Raw genomic sequence first — 16374 nt, forward strand, 5'->3', positions numbered from 1 at the left:
TTTCTGTACTCTAGTTCATTAGTTACACCATGATGACAGCAGTTAAATATAACACTTGCTTAATTGAAAATATTAACAGCTTTTTATGGCCTTCATGATAATGTCTAACCTTAGCATACAAGACTCTTTGTAAACATGCCCCTAAGATCCCAGTGTCATCTCCCTCTACTTCCTGGGCAATCCATATCTTCCATACTTCCTCTTAAGGCACCTTACTAAGGTACCATCCGCCTTTTTTTCCCCCTCATCTTTGTCTCTGACTTCTCCTCCTCCTCAAAAAGCCTTCATCTGCAAAAACCCTCCTCTGTTTTCAGATCTGTTTAAATGGATTCTCTTTTTTCCATGTTATTCATTTTAAATTCACTCCTGCTACCCTGTATTTCCACAGCCCTTCCTCTACACTTCAGGTTGGAATATTACAGTATAATTATAATTATTTGCGGAGATATCTGTTTCTCTGATGAGATTTTAAGCACCTAGAGAGCACAGTCCTTATACAGTACATTTTTTCAGGCAGGGCCTCAATAAATGGCTGTTGGTTTAATATAAAAACAATTAAAGCTCTGAAGTTAATGGATAAGTAGATGAAATGTGCTAGTAGGAAAAACTGCACTTGTAAACAGTAAAAACAAACAATATTTTAAAATATAGACTTTAAGACCAATGAAAGTAAGTGTATACTTTTGGTATGGCAATTTTGACAAATTCGATACTGTAAGTACAGTCACATTTTTAAAACCACATGTGCAGCCATAATAATCTCTGTGGCAATTGTAGGAAACCAAAAATAACACCCTGAAAGTAAAATCCAAAGCATTACAAATACTGTGAATTATTAAAGTAAATCCAAGTCGTTAACTGTCATTTATATATATACAACATTGCCAGGAAAGGTTACTGTGAACTACAGAAGAGTTAACTGTACCTTGAGAACATACCTGCATATGAAACATCCTACTTTTCAAAAGATAATTTAGGTATGACTTTTATTTTAATTAAACTCTCAAAATTATTTATTATAGTAAAAATTGGCCACCACTGTGTATCGTAATACAATTCAACTTATCAAAATTGGGAGTAAATTGTAGGATAATGGCCAAAGATGGATGGCACTGGATTAGTGACATCTTCTGACTTTGAGAAACCTATAAATTGCACAACACAGAATGGTGACAAGGTTGACCTAAAAATTAAGATTTACTTCTTTCAAATTTACCTTTATGATCTTATTTGTACCCTATAAATGTCCCTTTACATTAAAAGTTCATGTAAGGAGTTTTAATTAGATTAACAGTCTGGAATATAAGCTAATTCCAAAAATGGAAACATCGGCCTTTCAGCTAAACAACCAAATACACCACTAGGTATCTGTATCATACGGTGAAAGACAAAGACAAGTTTATGATTATTATATCACAAACAGGTACACACACACTAGAACAATTTTCAATTTTTTACAATTTCTAATAAATTATATACACATTAAACCAAAAGCTCTGCTGTTCTAGATTTATTATTATTCAACTTCTTCACCCGTTGTGCTTGCATAGAATCAACAAAACTCAAAGTACATAAAGGAATTTCACTACTGAAGATTGGGAGCTTCTAATTTCCACTGAATTGTTTGTAAAAATAATTTTCAATCTATTCATAATTGTTGCAATAGAGACAAAAAAGTCAACGGTTTCTATACCATCGTAATAGGTGATTTTAACCTAGATGTCAAACACTTAAATTTCATCAATTTTTGATTGTGTGTTAAATGATGTAAAATATTAAAGCTTTAATAAGAGTTCAGCATTAAAAAGTCAATTTGGTAAGTAAGGAATGAATGTTCAAACAGATAAGTGGAGCTTTAAAAATTCTGAATGGTCTAATTGTGATACTGTCCAAAAGTTAATTTTCATTAGCAGTGTTAATGAAAAATTTAACTACGTAGCTAAAACTACATACTGTTTCCTGGAATTCTTTCTAATAGTTTTAGTTTGATTTTCTAATTATTGATCCTGTTATAGCTCCCTATCTAAAAGCCTATCCTTATACAGGGCTGCATAAACTTTCTACTGTTTTTAGATCTCTTTCACGCAATAAATACAAATTAATGTCAACAAGTTAAAACAGTAGAAGTGCCACAAAGTTTAGCAAAGTCATAAATTCTAAAAGAAAAGATAAGAGAAAATTAGCAGAAACTTGTCTTATGCAGAATGCAATAATCTATAAGTTTAGATAATACAGCCTAATTTTCAGCCAAAAAATAAGATTAAAACAATGGTAAATCCTAGCAAAGATATGATATTATATAATACACTTTCCTTACCATATTTTGGCTGAAACAAATCTAAATAAAGTAGGATGGCAGGCCAATCAAAGGCATCGACTATGCAATGTAGCTGCCCATATCAGTCCTTTTTATACACAAACTACTTTTTTTTCTTTTAAATAATTTTATTCATAACACAAATTTTAATTAAAGGATGGAAGTACATATGCACTCCTCAGTCATTTATGATGCTTCAATGAAAAACTTATTTTCTATGAGAAAAATATATATGAAATAGAGTTTTTATTTTGTAGGTTGAATAAAAGTATGCAAAGTATAAAAAGATCCCTCTTATGTTACAATGAATTGTCAGAACTAACATTAAAAGAATGTTTTACAAAAGTTGAATGACAAGCATGAAAGTACAACAAATTATGGGGACTCAATACATATTAAGTCATATGGAAAAACTTTGAAGGTCACCAACAAATAATGAGATTTCATATTAAATAAAACAAAAACTATTTCACATTAAATAAAACAAAAAACATTGATTACTAATCACTCAGTTTTTATCTTAGCTCTCTTTAGGAGGTCAAACTGCATCTTCCTTGGGAAGTCAAATGAAAAACATGATTTAATTTTTTTAAAGGAGAAATAAGGCCCTCAGCCATAAATTCAGAAATGAATGATATCAAATTATTTTAAAAAGGCCTGAAGAAAACACTCTATCAGAGGGAATGCCAAAAATACAAAAGCAATACACAACATACCAAAATGACATTCTTAAGAAGAATGCAAGAAATACCTGATATTATCATCAATTTTATAAATATAAATAAGATCTGTGATAACTTTTTTAAAAAACAGGCAAAATAAGCTTTAATAAAGTAAGCTAACAAATTAAAACTATATTTTAGCTTATTTCCAATTAAAACTTAACATCTTGGTGAGCTAACTGCAACCCTCTTGATAGGCTCGTCTTGGTTTTCACAGAATTAACAGGCAATATAGAGAATGAAGCTATTAGTGTATGATTCTCAATATTCTTAAAATACTTAGGCAATAGTTGTAGTATAGTTTTCAATTTAGTACTGTTTTAAAGAGCTCTAATTCTTGTTCTCTAATTTCTTTATAGGATATTTTTATACTATTAAAAAATAACTCTAAATGTTTTTGAAAAATTGAACTCTAGAAAATGTGAATTTGAAGATACTAAAGATTTGTTCTTATGTTTTTTAATCATATATTATTAACTGAATAATAACTGTCTTAAAAGATATCTATTCTCATTTAATGAAATCAATTATAGGTTTCCAGGCTGAAATGTCTAAAGAACTTAAGTACTTAATATATTAGTAACACAACACAAAAAAAAAATTAAAAAAAAAAAAAGGGAGACGCGGCAGAGGGAGAGCAACTACATTATTAAAACAGCCAAGTATAAAAGTAATGATTGACCATCAAGTTTATTATAATTCTACATCACCACAATTCTACAAAATATTTTATAAGCACTATTCAACCATAAACTCCTATACACATTATAAAGATAGAAAAGTGCTTTGAGAACTGTGTTCTTAAATATATTAGTGTGTTGCAGCTGTTAAGCGAATCCCACATAGCAAAGAGTTAAAACAGACTTTTTTGAAGTGTAATTTAATTTCAAAGATCCAGTATTTATTTTTATATCAGGTATTGTGGACCTGATTAATTAATTACTCTAAGAGATAACAAAGCATTTGTTACGATGCTCTAACAAGTAGTAAAATGCATGGCTAAACCTTTTCCCTGAACCTAAATCAACTCTTACTTAGGGCCTCTCAAATGAGTAATAATAACTACCTTGCTTTGACTTACATTTGGTCAAAACAAAAATGCCTTCTGAATCCATAAACTGGTTAAAAGAGCATTAAATAAAAAGTTCTTTTTTTAATTACACAAAAATTCAATGATTCAATGGGTTTTCTTTTCCTTCTTATAACTGATTTAATTAAATGACAATAGATACCTTTTAAGACAAGATATCTTTTAAAAAAAGTATCTATTAAACAGAAATATAAATCTCAAAATATAAATCATGTGTATGATTAATGATCACATTTACATTGAAATACAAAAATCAAATTTAAGAGACAAAATTGTCCATAAGTAAAAAATCATCAGTATTTTTAAATTTCAGGTATTTGCTTTGGTGTTGGATGTTTATAAGGTAAATCAATTATGTCTAAATTATTGGTAGTTTGTAATATCTTTGTTGATAAAAATAGCATACTTTTTATTAAAAATACCTAATATCTTAAAATTTAATATTTTTTAAAATGAATAGAAATTTGATATTCTAAGGTCTTAAACATTTTCACTTTAATATAGCTTTGAATTAGCAATATTAGAATGTCACAAAATCATACCATACAAAGTGTACATAATAAAATGTAATCTTTTTAAACTTCTGTTAGATTTCAATTTGAATAAATCTACCAAATAGATAATCAGAAATGCCTTTGAAACGTGAAGGCACAAAGACACTGTTCATTTTTACAATTAAAATGAAAGGTATAGTTTTTAAATTCTGGTAATAAGGCAATTTAAAATATATTTTTAAATTATTTTCTGTTATTAAAACATACAGTTCACAGTTTTGCATTTCCAGACTCTTCAAATAGGTATATATAAAAGTCTGGATAAATACTATTTAGAGTTTACTTTGAGTTTATTATTTAGATATAGTTTTGTTAATGTGTTTAAGACATTAAACATTAAAATATTTACCTCTGAGTTCAAACAGTCAGAATTTCTATTTTTATTATTTCAAATATATATTCATAACACTATTACCCTTATCTGGAGAATTTTTCTTTATATTGTAGTCTATTCATAATATCTTATTTAAAAAAGCAATCTGCCCATATAGATGCAGAAACAATATATACTCAACATTAATACAAAAGACATGATGTCTTATCATAATTCATATTCTTTTTTACTGTTCATTCCTAAATGTTTAATAGAAATTTTTTGGTTATTTACTAAGAATGCCAGGGTTATTTTAAATGGAAAAGCAGATGCCAATTAACTTTCTCATCATAAACATCCTCAATATAATAAAATAACAATAATCTTTCTACAGCAATAATTTAACTTTTCACTAGCACATTTTCTTCACAATTCAAATTTCATTATTTTAAAAGTCGCTCAGTAGTCTACCTTTAGATTAAAGACAAAACAGGTAGAACTTACCCTAGCTGTGCCTTTCAATAACCTCACAGAAGTTATGTACTCTGTGACAGTTACTGTTCCTCACGTAATAATTTTCCTGGAATGAATTCTCTCTAGTAACCCTTAGCTCACTGCAAAGAGAGGTGTGGCATTTAAGGGAAAAGAGTAATGAACTATAATATCAGATTCCATATTCCAATCCCTATCATATTTAGCACCAACTATGACATGGTATGGTAAGAAATCTCTTTGTATATTATTTAAGGCAATGAAGCAAAGTTGGCAGTACAAGATGTCTATCCATAATTTTATGGAAAGGAACATGTGGATATGTTTGTAAAACATAGCATGTAATCCTATTGAAACATAATTGCTGTTGCTAATATTCTTACCCTGATATGAATATGTTCTGCATCAATGTAGCACAGACTTGTTAATACATGACCATGCTGAGAAGGTAATACTTATACAAAAGCCCATGCCACTACCATAAATCTCCTTATTAGACAACAGTTTTCATACTCAGAGAGGCATTCAGTATAATAGTGAATAACTCAACTTTCCACATTAGTAAAGATTAGCTAATAATATAATAAACCCACAACAGTAAATTTCATCAAGAAACAGTCTTTTAAAATACAAAATAAATATTTTTGTCATCTCATCCCTTGGTAAACTAAGGAAAAAATGAACTATTATATCTCTTTTCAAGTATGCTTAAATAGATAACCTTTCTTCCTCCTAACGGGCAAATTCTGATAATGCTACCATACCAAAATGTAAAAATTAAAATAAAATGATTCATTTTTAGTAGAATTTAACATGATATCCTATCCTTAAATTTCCTGGCACAATTAAATATACACAGGTAATTTGAAAAATCTGCTCACTAAAAATTTGATCCAAATGCTCCTACAGGCTTTACATTTAGATTATCAAAACACCTGCTTGCAAAACTCTCTATTATTTCTGAGTATCTGGTTAATAATTTTTTAGAAATTAGTTGACTCGGAGTTCACAAACAAAATTCTGTTTCTAATCAAGCAGTCTTTCATATCTGCATTCATTTTTTACCAAGCTAGAAAGCAGTTTTCTAACCTACTTAATAAAAGGTCCTTATTAGTAGTTTACCCGTTTTAAGTGTCACTACACAAATCAATCCATCTTTGCAAGTAAAAATCACTAATCCATGTGATTGTTTTTGTTTTTAGAAAAGAATACATGCAACAAATCTAATCTGATCTACTAATTAAATGTAGAGGAATGCAATTTAGTCCTTATCATTAACTGATTGTTTTATATTTTGCATAATCTGGAAAATTATCTAAAATTTTTGAATCTTTTAACAATTAAGTATTAAAGCAGAAGATGTCTGCAGCTATCCTCCCAGAGCTTTGGCCAATCATTTAAAAAAAGCAGAATCTCAAGATGAACCTGATTCACTATCTTCATTGTCTATCTAGGAAATTTTACTAATTAAGAAAAAGTAAAAAGTATATCTGTAATCTGTAAATACAGAAAATCATAAAAACCTGGCATTTATTACTGTAAATTTCACTAGAATTTGCCTAATCTCAAAATGCTTTATTTTCCTTAGAATAATTTTTCTCAAACAAAAATAATGTTAATAAAATATCATTTTCAAAAGGGAAATGATCAATTTATACTGCCTTGATTATTTTATCTCATATGCAAGCTCCCTCTACAGGTAATAACAAAGGTTGGCAAAAATATTTGAAACATGTAGGCAATTGTGTGGTAAAGATGCAGAACATAATTGTATAAAAATACTATTATCTAGCATTGTTCCTCCTCCTTACCAATTACTTGATAAATAACTGCTCCTGAAAATCTGTGGTTCAGCATGATTACTCTTGCCCAACATCTTGGTTAAGAACACAGCTAGAGCAGTCAGGATACACAAACTTTTCATATTTCACCCAGAGGTACTCTCACAGTGTATTTCAAGGAAAAGGAAGCATTACCTTGCTTACACAGCACCAGTGTGAAACTGGCAATTCACCCAAACCAAAGCTGCCCAAGACGTTTACCTGGTGCATCTACTAAATGCAAAGCAAGCAATCCCAAAGTGGCTTCTTAGGACTGACTCACAGTCAAAGATAAAAAATCGTATTTAAACTACAGTTACAACCACATTTTCTTTTTATTTAGAATAATTCATAAATTTAACCCAGAGAATATCTTCTTTTGAAAACTAAATGTATTTTCATTAATTCAATACAAAGAAAAAGAAATTCAATTGCTTTCCAAAAATTTTCTTTATCTCTCCATAATATCTTTTTTAGAATCTGTTTTAGATTTCTGTTTACACATTCTCCTTTTTTGCCACGTTCCTTTGCCCAGGTATACAGAGATAAGATGGATCCTTGTCAATGAAGAAAAAAAAAAGCCAGGTTAAAAACCATTTCAAATTCTTGGGGCAAGGTGTTGCCAAAAAAATGTTTCATTTTAATTCCTCTCTCCTTTAAGATTTTTGGCATACCCCACCTTTATAAGGTATAAGCAGTGTTTGTAAATTTGATGCAAATTGTTTGACTTACCTATAAATGAATTGACAAGCTTATCAAAAGTGATTTTTTACAAACTAAGATTATTAAACAAACTATTATGAAAGATATGCTAACTTTCATGCTAAAACATACAGAAATATAGATATCAATTATATTTATTTTTTCCAATTAAAAAAGAAAATAAGGTTAATAGGAAAAGCAACTTAAAATAAGCAGAGTTTTTAGTGAGATTTTTGCTTAACAGAAAGAAATAAAATTTTGTTTCACTTATATTTTTAAATATTCAGACTGCAGACCTAGTTTAAAATCAAAGGCAATATAAAAAGTGGGTTCCAAAGGCTATGGGTGACAAAGCATTTGCAGCAGAAAAAAACAAAGGAGGGGCCTTCCCCATATTATACCTCATCGCAAGCACTATCAAGAGAAGGCACCTAAATAGTAAACATCTTTCACACAGCAGGCAGAACTTGGAAAAGGACAAAAACAACTGTGTCCTTAGTAAAGGTGAAAATATCAAGGATATTATCATTCTAGTATAATTTTTATTTGCTGATGCATATGAAGCAAAATCAAGTGTTTTAGGATTACGTCCATCTTTTTCAAAATGGAACAAGATATGTAAAATGGATCAATTCTTCATTCAATACACTACACCTTTATCAAATTCTATGAAAATATGTGCAGTCACTGGGATATAGGTACATAAGCTTACCTCATCAAAATTAATGATTCCCAAGCTGTCTCGAACATTTTAAACCATAGAAAAGTCAAGAATTTTAAGATTTAAAATACACCGTAAGCATCCTGAGATTAAAAAGATGAGTGAAGAAGATGTTATATAAAAAATGTGTTCTGTAATACCTAATCAATAACAACAACAGTAAACAGTAAAAAATGGTAAGCTTTTAAAGCACAGGAATAAAATTTCTATTCTTCCAGTAGAATAAAAAAATAAAAATTCCAAGAAGAAATCCTTGCTTCTAAGTAAAGACACAGGGAAAATAGTTTTCAACATGATTTTTTTTATGTAGTAACTTGTAGTTGACAGCTAAGTAAATATAATCTACATAAAACAGAAATAATCTATCAACTAAAGACCTTGTCAAAAATCTTGTAAACTTACCCATTACGTGAAGAAATGATGTCACAGTATTTAATTTTAAGAATAAATGATTAAAATTAAAGCTCACTTTATTTTTTTTTTTAAAGCTCACTTTATAAACAAACCACAAAGAATTCTTTTTCCTCTCTCTACAGATAGACACTACTTACTATCCTCTACTAGAGAAAGCATGAGTCAAAAGCAAGGTCACGTAGACCGCCCCCGACGGCCAAGAACCATCTTTGACAGTAATTGGGGTTAGATTATTCTCTCACCTAAATCCAGTGCAATAATCTGTTTGGGGTGTGGACTGATGTAAAAACACCTACAAAATGAGGCAAAGTGTGCATAACACAAGAATTTAATGGTCCAAAGGCAAGAAATACCTTTGAGAACAAAACACAGATCAAGTCAAGTCATATCATTTTCAAAGTCAGTTTAAAAACAGATATCTTAATCATTTTACATTTTAAACTTGCCTCTGTGCTAATTTTTAGCCAATAACTGTCAATTAACACTGATGTATACAAAGGAACAAAATGGAAAATGTATGCTTATGTACCTACATGTTTGTATATATTTGACCAAGAAATGATTTAGAGTATTATCTAGTAACTGAAAGAACAAAATTAAATCCTTCCTCTTTTATTATATATCTCACAATGCATTCTTCTTTGCTACTACAATGGCTAATGTTTTTGTTATTCATCCAGAAAAAGATACAGGGTTGTATCTGGTTTTGTTCTAACAAAGTAATATGTGACCGAATTGATCTGAGTCTAAAGTTAAACATTTTTTCAACTTCTTCTCTCTCTCACATTTAAAACTGTTTTTATCCGTGTTTCTTTTCACAGCTACCTGATGAAAAAAATTTCAAAGTTACTTCATGCATCTTAAAACAGAATTAAGATCTGATTATTTCAGGAAGTTAACTTCTGTTCAACCTGCCTGCTTTTTAATCTTGCATTTCTATGTTTATTAAAGTACTGAATCTATCCATTAAAAAGTCTCCCAAAGAATTTTCAGCTTTAAGTAGGCTTCTTTCAAGGAACTCATTTTGAAATATTGAAATTCAAAGATTAAGGTGTAATCCCTGGGTGTGAATTTTAATGTTTATAATGGACTCCTCACAGATTGGGAAAAATCAATGGCAAGACCAACAGGGGCCCGTTTTGCTCAGCATACGTTTTCTTGTCAGGTCGTGATTAATGCTGTGCTCTGTAGAGGGAGACATTACATCCGGGCTAAAACAGTCCTAAATTTTACCCTCAGGCAGAAATCTGATTTAAACATCTCTATTTAAAGTGACATTTGTCCTCCCTTTTCAACTGGTTTCCCCAGAAATTCCAGGAAGTTGACTTCATGACCTAAAAACCACCGGGTGGCTATGAAGAGCAGTTGTGCCTGTCCTTGCACTTCAGTAAATCTGGGCGCCAGAATGAATCCAGGTGGTAATAAAACAGGTGCCCAGCTACTGCGCAGATGAATCCCATGCCACTTTACTGCTACAAGAATTTAAGACTTAGAGTTCAGTGGAATTCTGGAGTCATTAAATATTTTGAGTATGTGTTTCTTTGGCTGATAATAACCTAGCTATTACTACTGATGGACTAGTGTCTTTTGATTCATAAAATTACATCTGATTTTTCACTACAATGATTTGAAATATCAACAGATTACAAATTCTGGAAATCCAGAAAAGCAACAATGTCATGGAATAGCTTCCATTTAAAAAAAAAAAGGAGAGCAAACAGAAAAAATGTTCCTATAACGAAAGTCCCCAAGTAAACAAGATGTATGTGTATATAAACAGGCGCCAATATTCTTACACTGTGAAACATGGTAACTTTTGATATTATTAAGCAATTTAGACACTGCTGGCAAGTTCCTACTAACCAAGGTAATCTAATTTCTGTTGCTTTTCAAAGTAAATTGATTTTTTTTTCTTTTAGCCGTCTGGTAATTGAACAAATTTATACAACTGTGATGGGATTTTACTTACCACCACACAATGCATAAAATCCTTTACAAAGACAAACTATATTACTTTATAAAACTGCATTTTTGTTGTAATTAAACAAATTGTATTTAAACTTGCTCTGTGCTTCCAAAGCAAGCAATAGCATTTTGCTATAAGCTACACTTTACTTGCAGGTGTTAAGCGGTTTCTTCATTTGCTCTACCTTTTTTGAAAGATAATCTTTACAAAATCCAAGAATTTTTCTGGTAAAAATAGCTTTTAAAAAACTGTTGGTAAGAATCTATTGGAAAGTGTAAATTATTGCCTACATTTAATACATCAGATAAATGACCTAAAATTTTTTTTAATAGTTTTTATCATTTAGGACTTTTTCTTACATTACACCAAGATCCACTTAAAAAATACCTACTTACATCAAAACAGCATTTAAGGGATTTTCATAATTTATGCGTGCGTGCCTACTCAGTCGCCCGTTTGTGTCTGACCCTGTGACCCCATGGGCGCCCCATCAACTGTAACTCAGCAGGCTTCTCTGTCCATGGAATTCTCCAGCCAAGAATACTGGAGTGGGTAAGCTATTCCCTTCTCCAGGGGATCTTCTCAACCCAGGGATGGAACTCAGGTTTCCTGCACTGCAGGTGGATTCTTTACCATCTGAGCCATCAGGGAAGCCCTCATACTTTATAACATATAATTAACAAAACCTATATATTAAACTTAATAGACCACCCTGAAGTCTTGAATAAAATTTACGAATCAGATCCTAGTTGTAGTTACTCCTTTAAAAGTTATCACATCAGGTCAAGAAAAATGATATTATTTTAATATTCTAATTCCATAATTCTAATAAGTAGTAACTATCTCTAAATTAATAAATGTCCTTTTTTCTGAAAGCATTAAAAAATAATAATAACCACTACTTCACCCATCTTAGGTAGCAAAAAGATTTTAATAACAGTTTCAATTTTTCTGATAACATTAAGTCTAATTATAGTAATCCAGATGATCAAATACTTTTCAATCTTTCTTGATTCAAATAATTCAATCAATAATTATTTGAAGAGATGAATATTTGGGTGGGCCTATAGACTATTTAGTGTTATATAAGAAAGAATTTAACGAAGCTACGATTTTAGTCTATCTTTAAAATAGAAATGCTTTCACCTTTCTTGTAAATAGTTACAAAACCTAAACCTGTATCCGTTAAGGTAATGTGAACTAATACTTAAACAAATTACCTTAGTAATTGATATGACCAAAACAGGATTTTAAGACCTTTCCAGGTCTAGCAGCAAAGTTATTGTTTTTAAATAGCAATCCTATAGGATACTAAATTCTTCAAATTTCCAAAACTAAATCTATATGCAGTTAATCTGTGCAAGTGGTATGGATTCTATTAATATGAGAACAGATTTCTACCAGGTAGGGTTCGGCTCATTCCTTGAAAAATAGACTGTAAAACTCTCTTCATTTCATACTACACTTGTCAGTAAACTCAGTGTTATTGAGTATTTATTCACAAAAGTTAGGTCAAATAAATATTTTGATAGAAAACAGAGCAATAACATTTTATCACTATGGTGTGCTTCTAGTGATCTTCTGACCTTTCCAACATTTGTCTTAACTCACATATTCCTGTATTACTTAAGACCTTAAAATATTATTTTAAAAATTTTAATAAAACACACAAAGCTCAAATAATAATCAAACAAAGTTCTAACCTTAAGTAAACCTGGCTTTTAAAGCGATCTCTTGCTAATTTTAAGAAAGGAAACGCCCAGAAGCTTGGTGTTAACGTTTCTGCTCATTGTGAAAAGTGTAGCAATAGAAACCCCAACTGTTTGTCTTAAATTAAGACTTAAGAGTACTCCATGTGAGATCTGTATATTTATACTAGTTTTTATAACATCTGTAAGTTTTGTTGTCTGTTTTTGATATTAGTCCACTAATAAAGCAGAGAATCAAAAGCCTGGAAAAATTATATTTATTGGAAATCTTCAAGTCCAAACCTCAAGTAATTAATTGGTTTGTTCTACCCCACATGATTCAATATTCTGATTTCCCCAACTACCTGCTCCCAGAGCTATCTGCATTTCTAAATTTGTTTTGTTGCCAACACATAGTAACTCAGTGATTGAAAATGGCAGCTGAAGTGCTTCTACAACACATTAATTTTTCTCTAAGTAGTCCAATTTTGTCATCTAAATGTTGAAAAATCTTTTCACTGCATTTTACACCTTTAGAGATTTGTTGAATTCAGGCTCACCATCATATAAAATGAAGAGCAATGTTTTCAAGACAATTTTTAGATTATCACTAATAGCTTTAAAGGATAATGTGTTTTCTTTATAGCACTCTGCATTCAAAGCAGACTAGTTAACAGCAACTTAAGTGCAATAATAGCAATTACATCAATGTGGGCTTTTTTACCTCAAAAGTACTTCCCAGACAACTGAAGAGATCAGATAAGTAAACTATCATAAAATGATTTCAGGGTAATAATATACAATTTGAATGCCACTAAAAAAAAATTCATCTTAATCTGAAAAAAAATTATCCTATTTCACTGAAGACTTACAGTATTAGGTGATTAATGGTTATTTTTCTCTCCAAAACTTTTTATTAATTTTCACTTTTAAAAGGAAAACAAGGACTTCCGAATGTGTCCTTTTTAAAAAAAAAAAAAAGTCCCCTCTAATGAAGGGGTATCAGTTCATGTTCAAAATCAACCAACCATCAAAGGTAGAACTGTAAGAGATACCTGCTTACAAATCTCCAAACCATCCCTGAGATTTATTTTCATCCTAAAACTAGGTTTTAGAAAATCTAAAGCTAAATAAATAAAACCAATATTTCCCCAGAAGTTGAAGATAGTATTTCTCCCTTGGCCCATCTGCTTGCCATAAAATAATCCAAATGACCTAAGTACCTGTTATTTATTTCTTTATTCATGAATATTGAGTTATTTAAAAAATTCAGAGAACATATTTCTCTCCAAGTGCAAAAAAAGCCATTAGTATACGCTATATACATATGAAGAAAAATCTCTAAGCTGACTTCCAGAGTTCACTATTCAATAAAATACAAAAATTTGAGACAAAACAAATCAATATTTAAGCAATTATCTCCATACACAATTCATGAAAAATCTGAGTATCACTTCGAAATCTTTTTCAAACTTATACTTGCAACAGAAGTTGCATTAACCAAGTTTATGTTGCTTTTAATACTCAAAACTCTCCACGGACTTTAACCTATAAATTTAGCAAGTGTATTAAAGTTTCCTGAGTATACAAATGAGTGTCCTTTCATCACAAGATTCTATTGCTTTATACATTAATTAAAACTTTCTCAGACATTTTACTAACAAAGTGCAGACCTTAGAAAAGTATTAAGTTAACAGGAAAAGCTTTCTCACTCTCTCTTCCACTAAAGGGACCCCAAAAGACAGGCAACAGTGACTCTCATAAAATAAAAGGTCACTCTTTTTCTAGGAACAAACCATTTATCAATAGAAAATAATTGTCTTTCCATTTGCAAGGGCTCCACAGCAACAGACAATGTTTTTAGCTCACATAATTACAGAACAGTAAAAGTTCAGAAACACAGCCTGAATCCACCTCCCCATTTTTACCCTTTACAATTCTCATTGCCCTTTGGGCCTCCACTTGGAAGCAAATGGAAGACAGGCTGAAGTTTTCTCAATTGAGCTGAAGCTAAGAAACCTTTGATATGCTAATAGTCCCCTTCAAACGGTAAGAATTCACACTTGCATTAATTCAAACAATTTGTGCAGAATGATGTGAAATGGCACCTCTTTTAGAAGCAAGCAACAAAAGGAGAGAATCGGAATGTCTGAAGAAACTAAACAACAGAACATTTGTTCTGCAGCTTTCTATCATGCATAAACCTACTGGAGGATGGAGGCGAGGGACTACAAAAAGTTCCACAACACACCTGAACCGAAGTATATTTTCTTATAAAGGGTTTCTCAAGTATTACAAAGATACTAAATTTAAGTTACAAAGTTACCCTTTACCTAGGTCAAGAGTCCCATCACAACTGGGAATGTTGCCAAAGACACCATACAAACCATTCTACTTTCCTGCTATGGAGGCAGATTGCCTCCTTGGTGCCCATCTCTTAAGGTCTGCCCAAGATCAAACTTGATTTAATAAACGACATCCCAACAGGCAATTATTTACCAAACGGATGTGACTTTTCCTCATTGTGTAACTCTTGAGCTGAGCAAAGAGCAAACTCGGTGGGGCCCGTTCCAGACACAAACATTGACAGGAAAATGAACGGACCAACCATGTCCGTTAAATGTACGTCTCTGAAAGAGAGAAGTACACATCGTGTAAAGAATGCAGAAGAAAATTTAAGAATTGGGGGCGGGGCGCGGAGGAGAGTGCCTAAGAACCTGGCCTTTGTAACGGGAACCATATGGTTGGTGGCTGCGGCTCAGACGCTCCCAGGCTGCTTGGAGAAGCTGCTAAGCAGCCTGACACCTTTCAAGAAACAGGAGGAAAACATTTCCTCGGTCTGAATCTGAGACAAAACAGTTTGCATCGGGAAGAACGGAATGAGGGGGCCAGCGAAGGGGGAAAAGGATGGGGGGGGGGGGGGGGCGGGGGAGGAGTCCATAGAAGGTGGGGAAAGGAGATGGACACCGCAGGACTTGCCCCTCCAACCATGCTTTCAGAGGACAGACTGAGTAGGGGATAAAAAAATATTTAGGGATAAAGAAAACCGTGCCTTAGCAGCCGCACACTGCCGCTTTGGCACAGAATAAAGCTTCCAACGATTTCTCCTAACCCAAGCCCCGTAGTTTGGCGAAAGGAACAAACTTTCTAGATTCCTAGCGAAGGAGTCTTACAGAAGTGCCTCCCACGGCTGAGGCGCTTCTGTAGCTCCCCTCGCCCTCGTCTCTCCACAGGAGAGCCGGGTGGCCCCAGCTAAGCAAGGAGCCCACGCTCATTTAAGGGAGCGGGGAGTCAGTGACGGGGGGGTGGGGGGGGAGGGTGTCTCCCTTGCCTCGCGCCCCTCCCACGCCTTTTCCCCCTCAGCTCCCCACCCGGCACCCTGGTCCCACAAGCCAGGTTTCCAGAAGTTCGCAGCCCCAGCGCCAAGCCCAGAAGCCCACACCCCGTAACTTCGCCCTCAGGCCCAGCGCAGCCCGCTGCTGCCCTCTCACTGCGGGTGCGGGAGGCACTTGGCCTTCCTGGGGCCCGCTGGGTGCTCGGCCCCGCCGCCCGCCCGGCCCCGCCGCCCTTAATCG

At 32.6% G+C, this 16374-nt stretch overlaps 1 protein-coding gene across 50 annotated transcripts in view; it reads right to left on the reverse strand.

The window, feature by feature from the left end:
- Positions 1–16374, reverse strand: part of ADGRL2 (adhesion G protein-coupled receptor L2) — a 716223-nt gene that overhangs the window by 182321 nt on the left and 517528 nt on the right. The window contains exon 1 of one of the 50 annotated variants that reach the window (XM_027536739.1): positions 15299–15495. The exons of 48 other annotated variants lie outside the window; for them this stretch is intronic. The gene's annotated coding sequence lies outside the window, so the exon portion shown is untranslated. Of the gene's footprint in view, positions 1–15298; positions 15496–16374 lie in introns of those variants that run through there. One more of the 50 variants, XM_027536773.1, reaches the window with a different exon arrangement.

Source organism: Bos indicus x Bos taurus, chromosome 3 (genome assembly GCF_003369695.1).
Source record: "Bos indicus x Bos taurus breed Angus x Brahman F1 hybrid chromosome 3, Bos_hybrid_MaternalHap_v2.0, whole genome shotgun sequence".
Classification (NCBI taxonomy): Eukaryota; Metazoa; Chordata; class Mammalia; order Artiodactyla; family Bovidae; genus Bos; species Bos indicus x Bos taurus.